Here is a 390-nt window from a genome sequence, read left to right on the forward strand (position 1 = left end):
GGTTGTCTGCATGTAATTCGTAGGAACAATCTCTGGAAGTAGCTGCAGCGGCAGCTTGCTGAATTCCTGGGGCGTGAAACATTTTAGGAGCATTGTGATCATTAGAGTGACGACCACAGGATGCAGTAAAGTGCACTGTACTGAGCACTCAGGAAGGACGAAACAAGCAAGCGACATATTCCCTGTGCACAAGGCGCTTCTGCTCTAAAACTGGTTATTTAATCCGAGGTTGAACTTTCTTCAGAGTCTTGAGTGCGTTTTCCTGAAACAAAGGCTTATGAAAGCACAAGCAGCCATCCGTATAAAGTCATCATACGCTCCTCTAGTTGCTTTTGCAGTGTTACCCAAATGACAAAGCCTCTCCACAACTGACTCTGAGTCCTGGGACCG

This window comes from Ornithorhynchus anatinus, chromosome 10 (genome assembly GCF_004115215.2).
Source record: "Ornithorhynchus anatinus isolate Pmale09 chromosome 10, mOrnAna1.pri.v4, whole genome shotgun sequence".
Taxonomy (NCBI): domain Eukaryota; kingdom Metazoa; phylum Chordata; class Mammalia; order Monotremata; family Ornithorhynchidae; genus Ornithorhynchus; species Ornithorhynchus anatinus.